This window comes from Triplophysa rosa, linkage group LG21 (genome assembly GCF_024868665.1).
Source record: "Triplophysa rosa linkage group LG21, Trosa_1v2, whole genome shotgun sequence".
Taxonomy (NCBI): Eukaryota; Metazoa; Chordata; class Actinopteri; order Cypriniformes; family Nemacheilidae; genus Triplophysa; species Triplophysa rosa.
In genome coordinates this window covers 2,102,986-2,125,459 of record NC_079910.1, presented here as the reverse complement: position 1 = coordinate 2,125,459, position 22,474 = coordinate 2,102,986, and the positions used below count along the sequence as shown (strand labels likewise).

The 22,474-nt window shown below is 38.5% G+C and overlaps 1 long non-coding RNA gene across 1 annotated transcript in view; it reads left to right on the top strand.

Moving 5' to 3' along the window:
• Positions 1-20,084: 20,084 nt before the first annotated feature.
• LOC130572014 (uncharacterized) overlaps positions 20,085-22,474 on the top strand; it is a 5,181-nt gene continuing 2,791 nt past the window's right edge. Inside the window, exons 1-2 of the long non-coding RNA XR_008965151.1 lie at positions 20,085-20,224; positions 20,576-20,733. This is a non-coding gene — a long non-coding RNA (uncharacterized LOC130572014). The remainder of the gene's footprint in view (positions 20,225-20,575; positions 20,734-22,474) is intronic.

The window sequence follows — 22,474 nt, the reverse complement described above, 5'->3', positions numbered from 1 at the left end:
GGGGTGAGCTCTGGGTTCGGGCCATTTCCGAGCTCGGCGCACTCGCCCCCATCAGGGGGGGAGTGTTCCGGGGTCGGAAGGAATCGGCGAGCTCGGAGCCCGCCCCCTGGACAGCACGCCAAATACGCTTATCTTACCTACCCCTGCTATCAGCATTTTCCTGACACCATTATTATTATTTGCCTAGGCGAACTCGTGAAAAGCACAATAAATTCAATATTGATATTGAACGGCCTTTGACGTTTTTCTAGTTGTTTTCTTTGAATCCCAGTCGAACGTGTCAAAGCACCTGCGGAAATTTACAATACTACATGCAAGTCTAAATCCATCAGTGCTCGCTCGCTCTTTTGTCTCCGTTGGTAAAGAATTATTATTCTGGTTTACATATGTTGTTTTGGTTTATGGTTCACTGGAATTTAAAGTAGACTTTTACTGCAGGTATAGGGAAGCAGGAGCTTCACAACACAGACGTCACGTGCACATACGTGTCAGCTATCAGCATCTGCAAGAGTCATTGTCAGTATTTCAAACATTTCTTTGCATAAAAGAAAAGAGCCAGCGAGTCAGACTGCTGGAGGTTTCACTAATGGGCTCTTAAAATATGTTCAAGGACACGAAACTCAGTCACTCTGGCCACTAACAAGGCCAATGTGTGACTGTCCCTGTTACCGTGACGATGAGTCACTCGCTTCTCAGTGGTGCGTCAATGCTAAACCGTTTCGCTCAGTTTTACTCTTTAGTGCAAGCGGCCATGTCTCAGTTTAGCAAAGAAAAACACACAGTTTGATCATTTATATCATCTCGCTCAGGCTCTCTGAGATGCTTTTGCAAGGCTGATGTCGATTCTGCTGCGAGAAGTCCTATGGCTATAAGAAAGACAAATGAAAATACAAATGAATCTCTTTTGTTCTCCGTATGAGTCTCATTTGCATCTCAGATATTCTCCTGAGAAAAAGAGTGAGAAATCACACAAATGAGTTTCGGAAGAGATGTCAACAATGTGTCAAACTGAGCTCAGATTTGTCAAGTCTGCAATGAAAACTCAATATTATTGAAGATCTCAATATCAACTCCAACATTTCTCATCAAATTTACACAAATCCTGATTATTTTCCCTTTTCAATCTCTGCATTTATTTTACACATTCATACTCCTCATGGATTTCAACAATTGTTTCTTTTTTCTCTCTTAAGCTATTTTAGGAGAAACTGAGACATCTTGATGTATTTTAACTCCGTCTTTAAAACATCAGTGCAGTCCTGCTGTCGCCAATGGAGCTCATTTACTAGATGGATTATAATCTGACTTTTGGCTTAAAGGAGACTTGTTTTTGTGAGACGGGGTCTTAAAACCATTTTGTCCCATATAAAATCAGATTTTTTACCATGTGGACACAAAAAAATCTTTTTTTTCTGTAAGGGAGATGGTAACATTTCACAAAGAGATTGTATTTGTTAACATTAGTAAATTAAATATTTGTAAACGAGTTTTAATGTATTGTCATGAAATTTTATGAGTATGCATACTTGAAGTCCCCGTGAACCGGAAGTTGCGATCGTTTTTACTTCCGTCTTTTGACGCATATCCGAGTGAAATGGAATTTTGAATGAGAAAAACAGTGGGCGTGGCTTTTGTCTTTCTCTGCGATTTGATTGGATGTATAAAAACAGCCGTTGCATTTTGAAACGGAACTGGTAGCAGTCTGACAGTTGAAGGGGAGGAGTTAACGGATGCTCCGCCCAAGCCGTCTAACATACGTCATTTGAGATGGATAGTCATTACAGGACGGAAGTGCTTTTTCAGATTTTAACCGAAGATTACATTATGAGAGCACACGAATTTTAAAAAGAAAATGACCCACATTGATAAACTATTTACAATAAACGCTGCAAATATTTCATGAAAAAATAGGCATTGTCATTTTGAATTTCACTGGGACTTTAAAGGGATAGTTCAACCAAAATGAAAATTCTGTCATCTTGTTCCAAACCTGTATAAATGTCTGATAAACACAATTTGGGTAAATGTTAGCAACTGACATTTCTGGGGCCCCATTGACTACCATAGCAGAAAAAATTATTGTATACATATTTTTTAGTTCTGTTTAACACACAAAATAAGATATTTTGAGGAATTTATATATATATATACAGTATATATGACTCTTTCTTCAGTGGAACACAAAATAACATTTTGAAGAAATGTTTTGTGTCATAGTGGAAGTCAGTGGGTTCAGTGTTGTTTGGTTATTAACATTCTTCAAAATATATTTGTGTTCTGGAGAAAATAAGAAAGTCATACAGGTTTTCCATTTTTTGGTGAACTGTCACTTTAAGAGTCTTACAATATGCTCACACTGTAGTTGCAGACAAGCTGTGAACGGGCAGGGAGCTTCAGGCTTTTAAGTGTGTGCTTTGGTCTTAATGGAGTATTTTATGTGACGTGCAAGAGGGCCAGGAACAACAGGAACTAGAGTATTAGAGCCGTCAGTCAAACTTCAATAAAGACCATATGTCTAATGGACAGAGAGAGAGAGAGAGAGAGGAGGGCAGTCTCCATAGTGCTCTATCTAACTTCATTAAAAGTATATTGATCAACAGTCATTGTTTAGTTTAACATCTAGAGATTCTAGACTGATAAATTAGTCATTTTAAGTGTTTTTATAGTATTCCTATTGCTTAGAAGGACATTGTGTTAGTAACGCAAAGGTTGTTGGTGCAATGCCCACTGAACACATAACTCATAAAATGAATGCAATGTAAGTGACTTTGGTTAAAAGCATCTGCCAAATGCATAAATGTAAAATAATGTACTCTCTAACATTGTTTTAAATGCAGTACAGAGCAGACAGCGATGCCCTGGTTTCCAGAAAACTGACCACTTGCTATGCATACGGATCTGCTTTTGAAAAAACGAGCCATAACAATCCAGCCGGATGAAAAGAATCCTCTTATGAGATTCAGACACTAAAGCACGTCTTCAGCGCATGAATCACATCACATCGCTCGAATGAATGCAACGTGTTTAGAAGGTTGAAATTCCCTTCCCGAGTGCGTCTCCATACAGGCTCGGCTCTTCACGTGTGTCTGAGCTTTCCAAGGCCAAGGTTGTGGTTAGAGCGGAGAATGTGCGGTATGTGCAATGTTGCCATATCCAAATCAGGCACTTTTCCACGGCAAACACGAGTCTCAGCCAATCACAGGTCAGCTGTGAAAGCGCTAATACAGAAGACATTAAAAAGTTTGACTTTTGGAGTTTTATTTTAATTTTGATGTGTTGTGTGCTGGGGCTTAAATCAACAGGGAGTAAAAACATTGGAGCAGTCAGTAAGACTTCAATAAAGACTGTATGAACGTCCATAAGAAACAAATCTCACAAATGTGACCCTGGACCACAAAACCAGTCATAAGTCGCACGGGTATATTTGTAGCAATAGCCAACTATACATTCTATGGGTTTATGCCAAGCAAAGATCAAAGGCGGTTTTCACAATATTTAGTTTTTTGCACCCTCAGATTCCAGATTTTCAAATCTCGGCCAAATATTGTTCTATCCTAACAAAGCAAACATCAATATTTATTCAGCTTTCAGATGATGTCCAAATATTAATTTGAAAAAATTGACCCTTATGACTGGTTTTGTGGCCCATGGTCACAAATGTCTGTTGATATCTCTTCTGAAACTCTGATGACATTGTGTCAAACTGAGCTCAGATTTGTCAAGTCTGCAATCAAAAGTCCATATTATTAAAGATTTCAATATGAACTCAAACAATTTTTTATCAAATTTACCCAAATCCAGATTATTTTACCTCTACACAATCTACATTCATTTACACAATTGCACTCTCATTTGCTTCTGTTTGTATGTCTCCTAGAAACATCCGAGACTCAATTGTTGCTTTAATGAAACACAATTGAGATCAGGACTAAAACATTGTTTAAAATCTATGAAACTCTAGATGACGGATTGTTTTGGAGAATTCTCAATTTGCTTTCAGTTTGACTTCCATTTCATTACGTCTATAAGATAAACATCTGTTATTTTAGAGATTTTCTGTGTGTTTTTTGTTTCCCACATCATCTGCCCAGAATGCATTAATCTCTCAGTTTCTTCTCAGTTTAATCTCTTAAAGTTTTTCCTCTGCTATTTTTCTTTCAGTGCACTTTTCACTCGCTGTCTGTCTACAGTTTGGCTGGAGAAACGGGATTCAAGGGAGACTCCATAAAAATATATTCTGTTCCCAATCTATGTTACAGTAGCCTGCTTCACTTCTAAACCAAGTGCCATCTGTCTCTCCGTATACATACAGTATAAATACACACAGCGGTGGCCAAAAGTGATGTCCGGGAGACTTTTTAGGGTATTTATTAGATACCTATTTTGTAAAAATGTATCATTTTTTATATTTTAATTCTTATATCCAAAAAACACCCGTAGCAGCAGTCATGCATTGATTTTGAGTTACAAACATAACAGGAACTTCCAGAAACAGCCGTGTGCATTGAAATGTCTCTGTGACGTGTCATCCGTTTCATTCCAACATGAATGTTGAGGTTGTTTCATGGAGTCTGACAGTCTCTGGAGGCTTGAGTCGCCTGGATGTCCTGGAGGGTGAGACCTTGGATGCACAACCAGCAGACACTTTTGAACCGTTGTTGTTGGAGAAAGGGGTGAGTGGAAAAGTTTGCTCCTTGACGACATTTCAAAGTCATTAAATTCGAATTTGTCCGGGCTCTGTCCAGAACATTGGAACTGACTTGCGAGCTGTTGCCATGACCTGTGACATCATCGTTTTTACCATCAGTTCCTGTTTGCAATAATCTAAAATTCGTCAAATCTGTGTAATCTGCACCAGAACATAATGGAAAATGTAAATTGCTGGATAAAATGTTTCCCAACAACCAGGTTGGCTAATTCAAGACTCACCAGAGATACGCAATCTTTCCATTTTACTCCCACAATGAGCCACTCTGAAAACAAAAATCAGAGACTGGTCAAATATTTTATATCCTACAATCAAATAGTAGCAGTGTGGTCATTAAATCGACTGGCAGGGTCGCGCTAACCAGCCAAACCATGATCTCTTAGCTCAACAAACAGAGGTTGTGTTAAAAGCAGTGTTTAAACCCTCAGAGGAAATCATTCTACAAATGGTGTATTTGTAGTTGTCATTGCACGTTAAATAATTTAACGTCAAAAAATGATACACGTCGCCTTTAAACTGATTGGCAAATACGGGCTGTTTTCTGCTGACCGCAAGCTGGCTGTTGTTTCAGCTGGAGATTTTCTCTTTCCGTGTTTTGTTGCTGTCGGGCTATTATGGGAAGCGATTTTATAGGGGAAATTCCGTTACAATCTACACTTAATTCAATTACTGAAAAGTGACCGGCGTTTCTTTATCCTCGGTTAAAAGAAAGAAAGAGATGGTTTGAGAGAGATTAGCCCATCAGGGTGTCGCGCTTTCTGCTTTTACAGGATTTTTTTCACTTTTAATAATACCCTGTTGATAAACTAAAACTAATGTCTTGGTGTAAGACTCCAATAGATACCATAGACATGAAGTTTTGTGTGTGTGTCAGTTTGCTTTATTCAGTACCTCAGAGATGGCGTATTTTTGTAGGCTAACCCGGAAGTGAGCGCCGCGCTGGTTCCCTCAACCGAAAGCCTATGCATTTTTCCCATAGACTTATGGAAGATCGCAAAAAATAAGCTCTGCGATCAACAAAGGTTTCTGTTGTTCACACATTTGTCTATCAAGATAATCTTTACAAATTAACACCACATTTATTACTTTTGAAGCCAAAATACAATCGGCAGAAGTAAAAAGCTAACACGATGCTATAAACAGACTACACTTAAGGTCGCTCGATATCAACGTCACCACCACCAAGCCTCCGACAACTCTTTCAAACGTTATTAAAAATGTGTTCCCTGGTAAGTAATTACTCCGTGTTACAATATTTGTGAGCTTTATATGCGCGATGACGTCTAACGTCCCCGCCAAAGGAAGTAGTCGCTTTTAGCAACTTGTTAGCCACCGCCGTTTTTAAGACACAATAAGGCTTTAAAAAATCACAAGCGTGTTATAATTGGTGTGTTTTATGTCATAGAATAAAACGTGAAAATATTTTGAGGTTTTGTTTACCACAGACCTTATTTCAGGCGATTTACCAAAAACCTGTTCAAATAACCCATAGACTTTGGAGCAATGGAACCGGAAGTCCTAAAATGCTAACTCGCTTCCTGGTTTTGCATACAAAAATACGTCATCTCCTCGGCTCCCTATTATTCCTGATGTTTGCCTTAAATGTTATGTTTGGTTTTTCAAACCATAACTGTGTCGTCAGATGTGCATAAAGACCTTACATAATGAAGCGTTATGTTTTATTACCTTAGCATGGGCTATTTCTATCTACAGTACATACACTGTGGGGAATTCGCCATGTTGTTATACAGTAGCCCTAAACAGACAAACTTGTCTACAGAGCGCGTTTCGTAAATACGCATCTCCTTCGGCAAAGAAGGGGGAGATAGCCATTGGTTGCAATTTGCAACCTCACCCCTAGATGCCGCTAAATTTCTTACACTGGACCTTTAAAGTTACCAATAATACATTGCTTTTTGCACCAACCTTCTCCATCTCCAATTAACATGAATTTGCCTCATTCTTCTCCAGGTGTAATTTTGAAAAGCTTTGTTTCAATGATAAGTGATTGTTTGCTGGCCGTGTGTTTATTATGTGCTATGATTACTACAGCTGAACTTTATCTCACTCACACTCAGTCACATTCAACCAAACCAGAACGTCTTCTGAAGTCGCTCACCTCTCTCTTGTGTTTACAGGTCGTTCGGTCTTGTGCAACTTCTGAATCCACACATCTGGATGTGAAGTGGGTGATGTGGAGCGCGGCCAGGAGGGAGATAGAAAGCGAATGATAACAAGTGGATTACACGAGACAAACAAAGACTTGATTTTCTCTTTAAACACCGGCTCATTCAGTCACACTAATACAAACAGTGAAACACAAATAAACACACACACACGCATATAAAGTGATGTAATGGACATGATCATGGACGCAGCAACAGACATCATCGACACCATCAAGTAGAATGAAGAGTGTTGATTTATGGGGTGAGATTGACTGTGTTCTGTTTATTTGATCAAATTGTCATGTTGGTTTTTAATGACACAGAATTGTTCGTTGAAACAGGACAGGTGATCGGATCTGATTTGACCTTGACATCTCGGGGTAAGATGAACCGGCAGAGCACACTCAATCTGAACATCAATGTAAATCTGAAATGTTTTTTAGACGTGATTTTATATCAGATCTGTGAATTAGACTACATGACAAACATATTTTTGAACGATGGAAAATCTAATGGCCTTGATACGTCAGACCTAAAGATCAATAGCAGAAATGAACTGTACCGGAGATCCAGATCCAGAAAAGTTAAGACAGTTTCTATGTGCCGAAAGGGTCATTTGTCTTGACTTTATATTTCAAAAGTTCACACCACTGATGCTTTACAAGCTCTGTAAAAAATGTTGGGTTGTTTCAATACATGAGTCAAATATTGTATGGGTCAAAAATCCTTAGGATATTAAGTAAAGATCATGTTCCATGAAGATATTTTGCAAATTTCCTACCAAAATATAAATCTTAACTTTATTTTTGTGAGTGCATGAAGCAAAATCGGCAACAAAAATGGCCAGAAACACGCCACCAAACATCACTCGCTGCTGCCGCTCTTTGGGAATTACCCTCTCAAGTTTGGTATCTATGTAAAGCTTACAATTTCAGCTTTCAGGTTTATCTACTCTCCACAACTTCATAACAGCGGTCAGCCAATAAAGAGCACTAAAACACACCTGTTTCTCCTTATCAAGGGCTACAGCGCCTCTGATTAACAACTTTAAAGGCGATTTTCTCAATATTTCGAATTTTTTGCACCCTCAGATTCCAGAATTTCAAATAGTTGTATCTCGGCCAAATATTGTCCTATACCCTAACAAACCATACATCCATGGAAAGCTTATTTATTCAGATTTCAGATGATTTATAAATCTCAATTAAAAAAAAATTGACCCTTATGACTGGTTTTGTGGTCCAGGGTCACATTTTTTTTGCTTTTATATCTCCTAAGCAATTGTAGGAGAAACAAACACAATTGAGATGCTGACTAAACATCTAAGGAGACACGTGAATAATTCGTTTTTTCACAAAATCAGATTTGCTATGTAAATTTATACCAACTGTTGGGTTTGTCCGTATTTTACCCAACCATGAGTTGAAACAACCCAGCACATTTTTAGGCATTCTGCTGTCAGCAAAAAATAAAAATAACCTCATATGGATGACTCCGTAATAATGAATGCCTTAATCTAATAATCGCGAGCCAAAATAAAGCCACACTTTAATCCAAGCCATCCATCTTTTCGATTTCATAGCAAGGATGGATTTTTTACCTTTATTTGTGGCCTGCCCAAGAAAAATAAAAAGCCCTTTGTTGCGCTCAAAGTCAATTTGGATTGAAGCTCTGAATGAAAACAGTCTTCTGTGAGCTGCAGTTTCAAAGTCCGGCATCGCTTAACTAGAACCAGCCATCATCTTGAATCACAAAAAAATGATGCAAAAAAGTGTGACATCTGCATCTAATGGTGCCCTACAGTAACATCAGGAAGAAATCTAGTTCGTGCATAACAAGTCTGGCTTAATAACAGCTGCTGAAGAGAGACAAATAAAGAGAGGTCACTCGGTCTGTCACACGGGCCACGCGAGGACACGCTCACAAGAGCGGGGTCACTGTCGCCTCCATTGATGCTCACGCCGCCTAATCAGAACCACGACGTACCCTGTTCTCTTTTTCCTGATATTTGTCGATCTCATTCACAGCTGCTCGGCTGGAAATATGTAATCATTTGCTTCAATAAACTTCAGTTAACCCGAAATACCCGTCCCGCTGTTGTGTAGTAAATGAATCAAGTGTGTTGAGACAGCTGACTGCTGAGGCAATCTTGACTTTAGTGTCAGAGGTTTTGATGCACCCGCCCGGGCACCCGACAACACGCTTTAACCTTGTTTCACTTGCTCGTGCTCGAGCGATCGAAGGCTCTGGAAAACTTAAGAATATTCAATCATATTAAGAATGAATTGTTTATAAAGACATGAAATTTACAGTGTTTATGTGGTATTTAGCATGAATTGCTGTTTTATATTATTTGATTGTCATTGTTTGCAGCAAGACATTTTTTCTTGAGTAGAACAATAAAGAAAATGTTTTGGTAAATCTTTGCCTCTTTGCTTCATATAATTAATGTAAATGGGGTCCACGGGGGCAAGAGTTGCGGTGACATACTGCCGTCTTGAGAAGCGAATCGATTGTTATTTGAAATAAACTGAACGTCATCTATAAAACCAGCGGTATTCTACAGCTTCCGCCAAACCACCGTGATCGCACGTCCTCTGACGCATAAATGACGTATGCACGATCGCAAAGGTGAACGGACACTGGTTTGTTTACAGGAGGATGCGCGTGCAGATTTTGTGCAGATCTTAAGATACGTCAATCATGCGACAGGACGTGCAATTAGGACGTTTGGCCAAAGCCCTTTTAAAAGGAAAGCCGGCAACCATTAGGCCAAAAAGCGTAACGGCTAATGCTAACGCCGTGGCTTCAGCGCAACGCAGGAAAGGAGACCGGATGCTAGTTTTTTGAATGGATGTCAACGGGTTTTGTTAGCCGTTACGGGTTCTCCAATTGGAAGTATTACAGACCCTCCTATCTCTATAATAAGAGTGTCTCTGGTTTGGCGCGAGCTGTAGTAAACCGCTCATCGTAATGGGCTAGCTGCACAAGATGGCGGCGGTGAGCTTTTGGGGTCGGCAGACTAATTTCCGGATCGTTTAACACTATCGAGTTGTTTTGGCTCGACGAAGTGCTCAGCAATGTAAATAGGATCTGATATATTACTTAACTACATTACTAAAAAACTCACATTTGCCGGCCAAAAATCCTCCTTTTCCCACAGTGTTATACGACCGCAATATTTGCAATATAATGCAAATAACGATCGGTTCGCTTCACAAGACGTCAACATATGTCAACACAGGGCAGAACGTCGGGTTTCACGCCTGAAAAAATAACTCAAGTACTCAAGTAACTTGAGTATTTCTACTCAAGAAATAATGTAAACAGAGTAAATAAACAGCGAATTTGAATTGCAGGATGAACTATCGCTTTAAATAGCTCTGTGACTTTTCTTTCATATGAGTGAACTTTGAATTAGCTAACGGTGTGAGTTTGAATAAAACATCCAGCAAATGCACAAACGTAAATCTCTTAAATGTAATGATTCATATGAACTGCTTGTTGACCATGGCCTTTTCCTTTTAATATTCCATTCATAACCAAAACCTTTGAGGTCTGACGCTTGGCTTGCTTCTTCAGGTTTTGGCTGGTTGCTGGTGGTTAACAGCAGATGGTGAGTCATCGTCTTAACGGCAGAGCGCGGTTCCTCGCCGTCCAGCCAGAGCGACTCACATCTCACATCTGGTTCTGATGTTCCTGTCGACCTGTAGACCGAACCCGCTTTAGACTTCAGAACCGCTGTCTCTCACAACATCAACTCAGCAGTTTCACAGTCAAAAGAAACATGAGCGATGACACACTTTAGACATCCCCAGAGGAACATCTCGATATCAACTCGGGCATTTCTCATCAAATTTACCCGCATCCAGGTGATTTTACCTCTAAAATCTACGTTCATTTTACACCTCCATACTCTTCGTGTGTTTCAACCATTGTCTCATTTGTTTCTACTTTTATTTGAGCGATTTTAGGCGAACCGTCTGAGACTTGAATGAAACACGCCATCGAATCTCCTGAGCTATTAAAGTTCCGGATGGGAACACGCATGGAAGTGAAAATGTCGACAGGGCTGTTTATGATGGTACTGTCCGGGCTAGTCGAATAGTCAAAAAACCTGTTATACAGTGCGAAGGTTGCCATGACAACACAGACTGTAGCTGTAGAAACATCTGTTGCCGTTGTGTAATATTTCAAAAAGCAGATGGGCCACGTTTCAAATCAGTTTAGCCCTTTTCGATCCCAAAACAAATTCCAGTGTTACTTTCCCCTCGAGTTTTTTTTCCGTTTGTGGTTTTATTTTTTTAAGAGCAGTCGTATCATCTGTTTTCATTGAAATGTATGAGATGTTCTGCAGTAATCATGTCTGAATAAGAAGAGTCTTATAAACAGGCAGATGTCCTGACACACCGTGTATTCGGCTGTGTTTAGTCAGTTAAAGGGCTGGCTCAGGTGTGATGTATACAAATGCATACAAAATAGGAAATTGCTGTGAGAATATTACATTGAACACTAATGTTTCAGCTGTTATTTGCTGATTCATTCAATGAACTGGACTCTAAAACAATACAAACAACGCGTGATCATAAACAAAACTATCAGTGGACACAATTCATTCGAAGCATATTTCCTCCTGATTGTATTTAGATCTCCAGATTCAACATTTCAACCAGTGAATCATGATTATATAACCTATTGAGAAACCCAAACATGAAAACAAAGTTAACTGCAATGTAATCTGACTTTAAAACGCATTACATCACAACAGACTATTGGTACATGATGACAGATAAGAATCTAAGAAGCACTGTGATGAAACACAGCCTGAAAACATGGCCCGCACAAGACGAAAAATATTAAAAGTCATTCGTTTTCCATCTTTTTTTATCAAACCCTCGTAATCCAGCGTGTCTTGAGATGTCGTGCAAGATCCCTGTTTCTGTAAGAATGTTTCAACAGATTCCTGGAAAACTTCAATCATATTAAGAATGAATTGTTTAAAAAAACGTGAAATTTACAGCGTTTATTTGGTATTCATCATGTATTGCTGTTTTAGATTATTTTATTGTCATTGTTTGCAGCAAGCCTGAACAAAAATGTAGTGTTTTGACAGTCAGCTGGGATTAACTTCAGTATATGTGAGAAATCTGAGCAGTTGTGATTTGTTCATATTTAATATCTGTACTGTCTAGGTGTCTTAAGAAAGATTTACACAGAACGAAAGAGACGTAACAGATTAACATCAGAGGACGTCAGTGAAACATTCAAAGACGAGGTGAGAAAAGGTGTTCTGAGCTCGTGTAGACACTGCAGGTATCATCCAATTCACCACGTTTACTTGTGTCCTATTGTGCACAACTGAGCCATATGCGAATGAGCGTGAAGATCCACACCAATTTCACTTTTATCAAGTCCCTTAACACCCGTTCACACAAAGCACGATAACTAAGCATTTAAAAAAATCTTTCCTAATTTCAATTTGAATCATTCTTAAGAGAATAGCGAAGTCCACACCAGAACTATCAGAGGTGATGATTCTTTCTAATATTAATAATAATTCACATTTTTAATGTTGTTAACATCCATCTTTATCACGTTGTGAGGGCTGTCACGATATCATTTTCACTTCGCGGTTATCGAGTGCGACATAATTACGGTGTCTGTGTTATCACGGCATCTGCAATTTTTTGCAGAGTAGGCTAATGCTATTGGTCAAACTCATTTTTTTTTGAAGATGAACTTTTTTGGCCAACAAATCACATTTTAAATGAGAGAGTTAGTAATCATTGTGACTCTTAAAACAACATTCCAAGCAGATGCTCAATGAATTTATGATGCTATCATGTTTAGAATTAGGACGGTTTTCATAATCATGGTTTTTAATATCACGGTTCTCCAGTTAATTGCGACCAACCCCAGACCGTCACATCACTCAAATTCTCTGAGGCCGGATACATCTGAAGGGTAAAGGCTATACTTACCTCAGAACAGGTGTGTATATGCAGAGCAGGTGTTGGAACGGTGGTTTGTGGGTTTGATCTGCGGAGGTGGAGATTAGCCTCGGGAGAACTGAAAAAAAAAGAATAAAATAGAGCTTAAATCTGTTCACGCTTGAGTTTTGGGAGCCATTTATATGCATGATTGCGACTGTACAGCATTTAATGGAGATGGGGGGGACAGAGGTGGGTAGTAACGCGCTACATTTACTTCGTTACATTTACTTGAGTAACATTTTGGAAAATATGTACTTTTTAAGTACAATTAAAAGTGTGTACTTTTACTTGAGTAAATTTCTAATAGAAAATCTGTACTTTTACTTCGTTACATAACTTACATTGCGTGACATTCCTTCGTTCCTTAATTTCAAAATATGCTTTTTAAAACGCATTGTTTATTTCAAGGTTGTCGTCTCTTTTTACGGGCATTCCCGAGTGATCGATTCTTTTGAGTCGATTCTTTTGAAAGCATTAATTGAACAATGGGCAAAACCACTTGAATAGGCTAATGAATCAGTTCAAATGATTTGTTCAGTTCGCAGCACGATCTGAATCATCTGAAGCAGGATTACTCACTCCTCGTAGCGCGAAACTTAAAAACACGCAGAACACAAAGAGCGTTGGATGAAGTGAATATGAATCTATATCTATACAATCAAAACTGCAAATGTGTCATATTGTTTGCCAGCAATGATAAATGTCCGCCATATGCGCGCACCCGCGCGACCTGTTCGTCAGACACAGCATCATGCACGTTACCTGTCAGACACGGAGACGTGGGCTTGCAGAAATATACATTTGACGAACAGAAGGAAGAAAACTTGTTGATGGGCGTGTGGCTCACTGTTTACTGTTTGTTTACAAGTAAGAGCGTTTCACAACACACACGTGACACAACACGAGAAAACATGAGCTTTGTTCAAAAATGTGTATTTCATTTAAGAGAGCACTGCATATGCTCTAGATCATCTTAGGAAATGCTCTGAGTTTAGTTCATGCTTTAGTTTGACATGGTCTATTATTCTAAATAAGTTGTGTAAACTACATTGACATCAGGACTAGATGAAATGTACAGAAATGCTTGTCTCTTCTGTGTTTGTCTATTCTTTAGTCTCTCTAGTATATTGCAAAGATATCTGCTTATGATAATTAAACATATTGATTAAAATGTAATATTAAAATATTGGCGTTAATATTAATTTTATGTAGTAGGCCTATATAATCAGATACAAAGTAACTAAGTAACTAGCTACTTGAGTAGTTTTTTCATTGCATACTTTTTTACTTTTAATCAAGTAAATTTTAAAATAGTGACTTTTACTTTTACTTGAGTTACAATTTCTCTAGTTACTTGTACTTTTACTTGAGTAAAGATTTTGGCTACTCTACCCACCTCTGGGGGGGGGGAGATAATGGTGTCATGCTTTTATTTTATTGGCCAAATGTGAAAAGAAAAAACAAAACGGTCTGCAGACAGATCGAGTGACTGTACGTCCTGTCCTTGTGTTTGATGTGATGATGGAGCACAAGAGTTTATAAGCACCGTTCTGCCCTGTCAGCAGTTGTTTGTGTAAAGATTTCAATGTAAAATGGTTAAAGACTTGTATTTTACAAGGTGTTCTTACATCGGACAGCTCATGTCCTCCAGATTGGTGATGACTCAACGCATTTAAAGTTTCAGATTGATACAATATTTTTACGGTTTGGGTTTTGACTTCTGTTTACACCATTAACTTTATAATCCAAATTTCAAGTTTAACTGTAGTCATTTTATCCATGAAATGTCATAAAAAATATTACAATGTGTACAGTATATGGGTCAAAGACGAAAAAGGGTTAAAGCATAAAAACAATAAGTGTAATACTGCTTTAAATTGTTGTTGTTAAAAAAATGAAAAGCTTTTCTGTTTAATTCAATGGCATTTTTGTTTTAGTTTTTCTGAGCAAAAAATAAATATCATACATTTTCCCCCGATTTACAGAAGACGCCCACTAAAATGTCATTCAGTGGAACAATCTTGTCAGGCATATTTACAGCAATAATCAATTCATGACATTAAAAGACTAATTACTTTCACCCCAAATGCTAATAAATTGTAATTTTAGGTTTTTTTTATTTGCCCACTTGTCAGTAAGAATGTTTTACTCATTTAAAGCACAATAAAATTTAATAAGCTCCCTTATTCTTTTATATATTTTAATATGAACAAGTCAGAATAAGCATGTTGTTTGAATTTGTACATACAATTTGTGTTACACAGAATGACAATGTAACATTATTTCAACCAAATTTTGACATTTTATTCACCAAAAACTAGTTGAAACCATAACGTAGACATTTTACTTGCATTTAATGTGCTTTCTATGGACATAAAATCACTTTTGTAAATTTATTTTGATGGGGAAATCTTAACTTATATAATAGTTTTGGAATTGGCATACATGTAGGCTGAGTACTCCTCCTCATTGCCATATTTCTTGAATGTATTAAAAGAATAAGCACATATTAAACTCATGCATCTATTCGGCATCATTAAATAAGTGAAGCCTGAAACCACACAGCACAGTGATGGATTTCATTTGGACAAAACTTTGTGATTTTAGGGGCAGAACTGAACATGAATATGTACCTATGGAATGTCTAAAAGGTCGTATAAAGGCTTGGTTCCTCTCTGGTTCTGGTAACAGTTTCTTCAGTTTTAGTGATTGGATTAAAAGTATGGAGACATTTTTGTGTGTCTAAATGAATATTTAGTTACTGTATGTTGAAAACACATGTTATTAAACAACTAATTAAAAGTTTTCTTTGCACTGTAGGCCAGTGTCTCTACTAATTGTTGTATACAAAATATTTTGACTTCTAAAGCAACTTTTTGAAAGTCTTCAATGTTTTGTATAATTTAATGATATTTCAATTACATTTCTAATTGATTTGCAGTATTTTTAATAGCTCACTTTGTTATTCAGTGTTAATTTTGGGCTTATTCACAGAAACAGGGACATCATAAACCCAGTTACATCATAAACCCGGTTACAATTACATTTAACCCAGTTAAATCTATCTAAAGTTAAAAGGTTTTTTTACATCACATACAGTCAACTTTAGTCTTTGAGGTCGGTCAGAAGCTCTCTGAGGAGTAAAGTGTGACATTTTAAACCTCTCTTCATCCATATGTTTCCTTGCGTTACAGCTCTGCACATCTGCAGCCAGAGGAGGAAACACTTCAGATCGACACACACGACCGGATGAATTGTTTCTGGAGTCAGAAAATGTGTGTCCGGAGATATACTGTAGATGTGAGCGGTCAGAATGTTAGAGATGCACACACACTCAGTGAAGAAGAACATTTAGGTGGAAGTTCAAAGTGAAGTTTGGTAATGAAATTATTATTTGCATGCATGATGTTAAGAACCAGTGCACACGTACCATTTTTGACTATAAACACAGTATCTTGCCCGTGATATATTGTTTAATAACTGGTAACTTTCTGTTCAAAAAGTTTTACTTTAAAAGCGTGCAAGGATGCTTTGGAAATAAATGACACTTTGCATTGATATTTTGCTATCTAACTCAAGAATGTTCAGACGGTATGGCAGCACAATGCACATTGTATTCTATAGAATGAGTGATGGTGAATCTCTGATCACCCTTGAGTACATGATTCTATAATGTTATTCTCAGACAGTGTGTGGCTGCGTGTGGAGGAGACACAGCTCGTGCCAGATTTGTGCTCGGGTTGTTCCGTTTATCAGCAGATTTATAGATGCTGTGGAAAAGCCTCTTCATTCCTGATTCATGGCCAATCACTATAATATTTTCATTTCACATTACTTCAGCCCACTTTACCACCGAGTCTGCTGTTATCATTGCCCACCCGCTGCACAAGAAAAATACTGTAATTCAACCCACGGTTGGGTAAAATATGGACAAACGCAACTGTTGGTTTAAATGAACCCAGATCCATGCTTTCGTATTTTATTTCGCAACAATAACCAAACAATTAATAATACATTGTTGTCACATTATGTAACATGTGCATGCAATTAATTCAACTGTAGAACTTGAGCGAAAATATTTTCAGAGTCTTAAACTTCAGTTGACATCAATCAAATAGATGGCATTGCAAAAAATAAGTAAGCGCTAGTTTATTACGTTAACACAATCAGCAACAAACTCGCTGAACCGCATCTCTTCATCTAGCCAGTGTAAACATTCATAAAATGTTTTGTTTAAAACGTCTGCTTGTTTGGGTGTCTCGCGTTGCTCTCTAATGCTGCAGTTACAGTGAAATTGGTTTTGGAAACTGGGAGATTTATAATATTTACATAACTATCGTGAACGGTTTTTGGACGGGATGTTTGAGTGACATCAACGTTGGAGTTGTAAACTGTAGATTGCATTATCATGTCTGGCTCGAGCATTTATGATTCTGTGAAACCCTCTGTTTTCTCTCTCTATCACATTCAGATTACCAGTCTGGAAGATTTTACTTCGGCTTGATGAGAATCCAACTGGCAGGACTCAGAAAAGGTCAGAGGTCACTGTCTCGCACACACCGAAATTCAAACAATAGCTCTGATGGACCAAAGGACACACACTTGGTGTCAAAAAAACGTGGCGTATCTAGTTTTTATGGTTTACATCACAGACGGATTGTGTTTCTGTGACATTAAATTTTTGCCATGGATACCGATAGTATGTTTGGACAGAAACGTAGATATAAAAACTCAAGACATGGTTGCCATTGAACATTTCTTAGCTTAGCTTCCATCATAATATTATTTATACATAATATCAACATTCATATCATTCAATGTCATATTTAATGGTTTTATGATGTCATCTTTTATGAAAATGACAGCAAGTCTAACTGAGAATGAGATCAATGCGCTATATTGTACAGTACAGCTAGTAAAAATAAAACACGTTTTTGTTTTGTACTTTCCTACAGGAATGTAACGCATGTTTTCATTTCACTGGAAAACAAGATCCAACTTTAAATGAGGATTGCATGACTAATAACAAACTGCTTCTCAATCCAAGATCTGTCTGTTTCAAGACATTGAACTCAAAGACTCTCAAGAGACTCGATGTGCAGCATCTGTTTCTGGGATAGGAAACGATTTGCAAAGAAATTTGCAGAGATATATACGGTATGTGTGTTTCTTCAACTGTGGGCACGTTTGTGTTCAAAGGCCGGGTTTGATTTGATTAAAGCAACAGATTTCCTACATGTATGCATTTGGCAGACACTTTATCCAAAGACACAAAACCTTTGAACTTTTCTTTTTTATTGCATTGCATTTTTCTATGTGTATTCTACTGCTTGTTTCTCATTTTAATTGAATCACATTAAAAGTGTCTTGCAGTTAATCAAAAAAGTTTTTAATATCATTTACATCATTCTTATCATTTATTTTACTATTGCTTCAATTCCCGTTATATATCAATATTATTGTTTTTAAATGTAAAAATTGTGAAAAATTATGAAAAGAAACAAAAATGTCTAAAACTATATGAACATAAAAACAAATATGGACACGGTTCATATAACCCATTTTGATATTTGTTGTGCAATTTGTTGTGCATTTGCTTTCATTCAAATTGCACTATTATAAAAAAGTGTCTGCCATTTTGCTTTACAGATATTTAAAATATCATTTTCACCAGAGATGTCATCAAACAATTGAGATGTAATGATCGTGATATTGTGATGAAAAGTTCATGTTTCATATGATGTTTCTAAGAACAAAATCATTTTGATTTGTCTGTGATTTGTTTGTTTACAGTGTTGGAACTTGTTAGTTGACAAATATATCACGTCCATATTTGTATATTATACAAACAGAAATAAAAATAAATAAATAACATCCTGTATATATTTGTAGATTATACAAACACAATTAAATCTAAAAATAAATAAACAGATTTGTGAGGGTGTTTCACAGGACCAAAAGTGCCCACATGGCAAATCTAGGCTGACAAGTCTTTGAAAACTGGTGCACAACCGTCTGTAAACCATGAGTCAAACCGCAAAACACGTTTCTGTTTCGGCATGCACCAGTTTTGCCAATTACAAAATCATTCAAAGTTACTCACTGGGTCTTGTGAATCTAACAGAAGGATTTGATGTCAATCTATTGGTCTGTTGAAGTTGCAGTATTGAGAAGCTGATGTGTTTTTTCCACGGCTCATTCACAGTGCACTGCGTCATTCTTGTCACAAGGAGGCGCAGCAGAATGAACAAACGCATCCACAGAGACGATCGCTCTCCATTCTCCACATTCATAGAGTTTGGAGAAAGGTGATGGCTTAGCAAGAGGAACTGCATGCAAATGGCACAAATGAATAAGTAGAACCAAATTGTCGAATTAATTTAGCCGTCACGTGGTTAGCTCGAGGCTAGGTAAGTGAGGGAATTGTGCAACGGCTGAGCAAGCCTTTGTTTGCTTTGTTTGAAGGCGTGAGAAGCGAGTGAACCCAAGAATCAAAGAAGTATTCTGTCTCTCCCAGTTCACTTCTCTTACTCTCTGTCTTCCATACGTCCATCACTTCGGCACACTGACCCAACAGTTTAATCCGGTGACAGAGGAGGGCGCTCTTATCACCTCACAGTACAAGACACTTAAGCACATGACCATTAAGCATTTAATCAGATTAAGGGAGATGGGTAAATATCCCGCTCATGAAGCGCTAAATTTAGTACATTCAAAGTGATGCTTAACCCGAGGATAACGCTGGCCCTGCCTGGCCCCCTTTACCGTTAACGCCCTCAGACGCCGAGGGCGAGCCGAGGTAATGCACGTCCACTAAAGTGTGAAAGCCGAAGTATGCAAGCTTCCAGGGTTCAGGGTTGTGAGTGCTAGCTAGCTAAGATGATGCTCGCTATTTAGCAAATACTTTTTTTTTGATGCAACTTACAACATTGATGTGTTTTCTATAAGAATCTAATATAAGAATCAAACTCACGATATTGCAAGCACCACATACTGTGGTACCACAGGAGCGTTGTCAAAGTGAAGTTTGTGACGGTGTTGTCCTCCCTTTTGTGACGTCTATCAGAATGAAGTGACTTCTGGAATGAGGAATAAATTAGGATAGGCACACGCAGAGCAATGGTTTATAATAAACACTTCAATATTACATAAAAAAAGATTTTTTCAATTGGGATTTCATGTGACTTACAACACTGTGCAATGTTTGTTTGAGAAGTGACGCACGTGTAACTGTTTTTGTTTCTTTGCTTTCTATGAGGAAGTGCATTAGGAAGCATAAGGAAGTGCAAGAGGAAGTGTGCCTTGGAGAGCAGAGGGACATGAGCATTTCTTCTGCATCGAGAGCTGTTGTCAGAGTAAATATGTTCAAGATACATTTAAAGCATCTTTTAAGTGCAATGCCATATAAAGATGAAATCTGATGAGAATTGTATTAATGATGGATGTGGTACTGTTCATGATTACTGTTCGTGTTAGATGATACGTGTCGAAACGTATTTTATTATTTATGGTCTTGATAAATGTTGGGGTGGGGAATTTGTCATTTGTAGTTGCTGTTTTAAAGGGGTCATATGTCACGGCTAAAACTAATATTATCATTTGTTTTAGATGTAATGCAATGTGTATACATGATTTAAGGTTCATAAACGCTGTATTTTCCACACACCGTGCATGTTTGTATCTCCTCTCCTCTCTGAAACGTGCAGATTTTTTACAAAGCTCATGGCTCTGAAAAGCGAGGTGTGCTGTGATTGGCCAGTTAACCAGTGCGTAGTGATTGGTGGAATACTGCAAGCATGTGAGGGAAATGTAACGCCTCTTACCATATTTGGAACATCAGGATCCTCTTCAATTGTGCTGACAGGTACGCCCACCTTGCACACTTGTGTATACATTTGGGCGGTCTCAGTCAAATCAGACCACCAACTGACGTAGATTTGTGGGGGTGTGGCTACACGAGGTGTTTCAGGCAGGTCTGTGTGAGCATTCGCTTTTACATAGAATGCATCTAATACATGCATGGGCAACTTATAACACACCAAAGACACAGAAAACACGTATTCGCGCCATATGACCCCTTAAAAATAAAGGTGCTTCCCGATGCCATAAAGAAACATTGGGTGAATGGTTCCACAAAGAACCTTTAACATCCAAAGAACATTTCTGCTACCCAGAAGGTTCTTTAGATTATAAAAAGTAAATGGTTCTTATAAGTTAAAAGTTCTTTAGGGAACCAAATATGGCTTTTCTGTGGCATGGACACAAAGAATCTGTGAATACAGTTTGTATTCTGTAGTTTAAAGATATTCTAGATAGTCTTCCTAAACACAGTCCGAAACAAACTGAGAGAGAGAGAGCGAGAGAGAGAGAGAGAGAGAGAGAGAGAGAGAGAGAGAGAGAGACAGAGAGAGAGAGAGAGAGAGAGAGAGAGAGAGAGAGAGAGAGAGAGAGAGAGAGACAGAGAGAGAGAGAGAGAGAGAGAGACAGAGAGAGAGAGACAGAGAGAGACAGAGAGAGACAGAGAGAGAGAGAGAGAGAGAGAGAGAGAGAGAGAGAGAGAGAGAGAGAGAGAGAGAGAGAGAGAGAGAGAGAGAGAGAGAGAGAGAGAGAGAGAGAGGAGAGAGAGAGAGAGAGAGAGAGAGAGAGAGAGAGAGAGAGAGAGAGAGAGAGAGAGAGAAGAGAGAGAGACAGAGAGAGAGAGAGAGAGAGAGAGAGAGAGAGAGACAGAGAGAGAGAGAGAGAGAGAGAGAGAGAGAGAGAGAGAGAGAGAGAGAGAGGAGAGAGAGAGAGAGAGAGAGAGAGAGAGAGAGAGAGAGAGAGAGAGAGAGAGAGAGAGAGAGAGAGAGAGAGAGAGAGAGAGAGAGAGAGAGAGAGAGAGAGAGAGAGAGAGAGAGAGAGAGAGAGAGAGAGAGAGAGAGGGAGAGAGAGAGAGAGAGAGAGAGAGAGAGAGAGAGAGAGAGAGAGAGAGAGAGAGAGAGAAGAGAGAAGAAAGAGAGAGAGAGAGAGAGAGAGAGAGAGAGAGAGAGAGAGAGGAGAGAGAGAGGAGAGAGAGAGAGAGAGAGAGAGAGAGAGAGAGAGAGAGAGAGAGAGAGAGAGAGAGAGAGAGAGAGAGAGAGAGAGAGAGAGAGAGAGAGAGAGACGAGAGAGAGAGAGAGAGAGAGAGAGAGAGAGAGAGAGAGAGAGAGAGAGAGAGAGAGAGAGAGAGAGAGAGAGAGAGAGAGAGAGAGAGAGAGAGAGAGAGAGAGAGAGAGAGGAGAGAGAGAGAGAGAGAGAGAGAGAGAGAGAGAGAGAGGAGAGAGAGAGATGAAGAGAGAGAGACAGAGAGAGAGAGAGAGAGAGAGAGAGAGAGAGAGAGAGAGAGAGAGAGAGAGAGAGAGAGAGAGAGAGAGAGAGAGAGAGAGAGAGAGAGAGAGAGAGAGAGAGAGAGAATTATAAGAGAGACGAGAGAGAGAGAGACAAAAAGAGAGAGAGAGAGAGAGAGACATTAATGAGAGAGAGAGAGAGAGAGAGAGAGACAGAGAGAGAGACAGAGAGAGAGACAGAGAGAGAGAGAGAGAGAGAGACAGAGAGAGAGAGAGAGAGAGAGAGAGAGAGAGAGAGAGAGA